Below are 3,367 nucleotides of genomic sequence, written 5' to 3'. Positions count from 1 at the left end.
TTCTTAAATACCAATTCACCCCCTCTCTTTGTATATATTGCTTTGAGTTTATGTTGCTAACAAACCCTCTGGATTGATCCTTATAGCTTTTACGAAGAATTCTTCTCAATTTGGGTAAATTACCCCCACCCTTTTAATGTTTCACTCTAATTCATTTCGAGTCTATTACTATTCAAAATGGACACTTAGCCTAAAATAATATATTTGGCATGAGACAGAAGTCTTATCGTTGCTCCATTGTTTGAGTTTTTGTTAACTTAATGGCATGGCATAAATTTTGTACCTATTTTGCCTTTCTTGCATTAAAAAGACTACAAAGTTTGACTTAACACTTTCTAGACAAAATTTAATCAAGCTAAAGACTTCATGCTAATTTGCTCATCATTTTGGGTTTTTGGGTGCTTGCACACTTGGTTGAAAGTGAGGCTTATTTTGATATTTGGTTTGTAACCATATGTTTGATAAAATTCCCCAAAGTAGCAAATGTATTTTACTTGGATAAACTCTTACTCCTACTCCTGCTTTTACTCACATTTGGAATCTTAATAGCACTACGTCTGGGAAACCCAACTTATCACATAATGAAATTTGGTAATTTCCAAGTATTTTGAGGAGCCAAAATATATTTGTGTTGTTGAATGATTTTCCCACCAATATGCTTTAAATTCCTCCCTAATATAGAAGGCATTTGGTGTTGTAGAAGTCCTTCACATTCCTTGTAATTTAAATGAGTGTAATGTTTTTGCAGTGTTTGGTTTGTAATAAAGGAAAGGAATGTCATTATACTTGTAATGTCATTGCAATGAGCTAAGGGAATGACATTTCCTTAGCCCACAGAGGGAAAGTAACATTCCCTCAACAGACAAAAAGTTAAAATATCTCTTTTTTCTAAATTATCCCTACACTTTCTCTTCATTAAGAGCAATTTATGCAAGTCACTCTTGAACCTTTTGAGCGTGACTATGGGTGGCTACAAAATGCTCAAGAAACAGAAAGTTGCACAATAATTTTGTAAGGGTTCTTTAAGCCAATGTTTGCTAGAAAAGAAAGGTGGAAGGAGGAAAGTGAGAAAAATAGAAAAAAGTAAAGAAAAAGAAGAAAAGGAAAAGGAAACTAGAGTTCTATGTGCCAAAAAATTTCTTTTATCTATTGAAAAATAAATAATTAAATATATAATTGATAAATTATATATAAATTTTAAAATAAAGAGCATATGAATTAATTAGAAATGATAATTGGTTATATAAATGTGTGATTAATATTAATTGATTAATTATTTTAAATTAATTAACTAATTTATTTATAAAATAATTTAAATTAACTAATTTATTAAAAGTAAATATGTAGTAATTTCACATATTTTAATATTATTTTTGTCATGTTATTATTTATTATTTTAAGGGATAAATTGAAAAGTTAAAAATTTACATTAAAAAGAATTTAAGTGTATTCAATTTTATATTTTCATACATAAAGTTAATTTTGTAAATTTACACTACATTCCTAGTAAAGTGCTTCCAAATCAAATACTATAATATAATCTTTCTGGCAATCACATTCCTTGCAATAGTCACATTCCTATGTTATTCCAAATATTACAAAGTTATTTTCCTAGCAATCACATTACCAGCAACCACATTCCCAATTAAATACTCAACGCCCCTATAGTGTTTTAATTATGGAAGAATGATTGTTGAAAGAGTGGGAGAAAAGGGAAACCAAAAGAATTCATTTTTGGAAATTAAGGTAGAAAGGGTCAATCAATATGGGAGTAAGGTTGATCCCTAGCGGATTTTAGACTCACATTACTTAGGGGATCAATCTCTGAAGGAGGAAAGGTTGATCCCTTAAATAAAACCACTTCACATACCTTCTGTGATTACAAGGATCGACCTCCAGGCCTTAAAAGGTTGGTCTTTGTTAGACAGAACATTTTAGTTAACTTTTGAAATTACAAGGATCAATCCCTACTAAACAAAACACAAGAATAAGCTTCTGGAAATCTAAGGATCGACCTATGAGATTTAAAAGGTCAATCCCTACAACCACATAAGGAAAAATAAAAACCAGTGCTTGACCTTAGGGTTAAAAAGTCGATCGCTAGAGCTTAGGCGAAAAATAAAAAACCTAACGCGAACCATTTTTCATTCTTTTCATTTTTCTCATTCTCTTTTCACTTCTTTTCACTCTCGAAACCCTTCCACAGCAACCATGGACCATTTCTAACAAGGATTAACTTTCAAAAATTGAATCTAAGGTAAGATTTAACCATTTTCAAGCTTTATATCCATGGGTTTATGATAACTTTCTTTCTTTACGAATTTCAGGAACAAAGCTTCTTTTGAGCTAAGGATTTTTTGGGGTTTTACCATCCAAAGAAACTACTAAGGTAAGGATTCTTGTTGTTGAACAATATATGCTTTAAATTCGAAGTTTTAAGCTTGTTGGAATTAAATTGAAGAATATTAGTTTACTCAACTTGTTTTAAATAAATGGATTTGATAAAAAAAAACTAGGAAACTTATAATGGAATTTATTATACTAGGCGCTATTAGAGATTGTGAGTCATAGAACAAACAAGTTTCGGTGAACCGAGGTTTAGAGAAATACGTTTCTTGTCAAGGTGAGCAAATACACCTCTTTAAAGCATTATAGCATGTAAGCTAAGCATAATTTATCAAATTGGTTACGTTCCAAGATTTGAATGTTATATTTACAACAATAAATCAAAAGTGTTTAGGTCCAAATGATTTCAAAGGCTTTTAGAATCTATATACTAATGTAAATATCTCTATTATATAGTAACTTTTAACAAAGGGGGACAAACCCCTTTAATCGTTTTACTTTAAATTGATTCTAGCTAGTAATGCTAATGAATGAACTAGATGTATGAGTTATGAATGTTATGGTAAATGTGAATGTTGTATGCACGTGAGGTTTATTAATACAAGCATGAATTAGTATGTAATGTAATGCCACTTACTAGATGATATGATGATTACAAATATGTTAAGGTGGATGTAGATTTTCCCACCTCATAAATTAAAGATAAACATGTCATTTATGCTTGAGTACACATGATGAAAGTTAGAATCATTACATGAAGCAATTCCACACACCAAACATATGAATATGATTATAACTGTGATTATGAATTGTATTTAAATAGCTAAACAAGCCATGAGGCTTCATATTATAAATTTATTACATCTTAGTTAAGTATTGTCAGTTAAAATTCTACTACACAAGTATACGTATCGAATAGATAGTATATTAGCAAGCAGAGTATCGATCCCACAGGGAATTGTTAGGTAATCCACTAAACTGGACTAAAGAGTGAATCATCTGAATGTAAGCTGGCTTAATT

The sequence above is a fragment of the Theobroma umbraticum genome, unplaced genomic scaffold, assembly GCF_002168275.2.
Source record: "Theobroma umbraticum cultivar Fairchild unplaced genomic scaffold, ASM216827v3 scaffold_34.0, whole genome shotgun sequence".
Taxonomy (NCBI): Eukaryota; Viridiplantae; Streptophyta; class Magnoliopsida; order Malvales; family Malvaceae; genus Theobroma; species Theobroma umbraticum.
The sequence above is the reverse complement of the archived record's forward strand: the minus strand, read 5'-3'. Positions refer to the sequence as shown.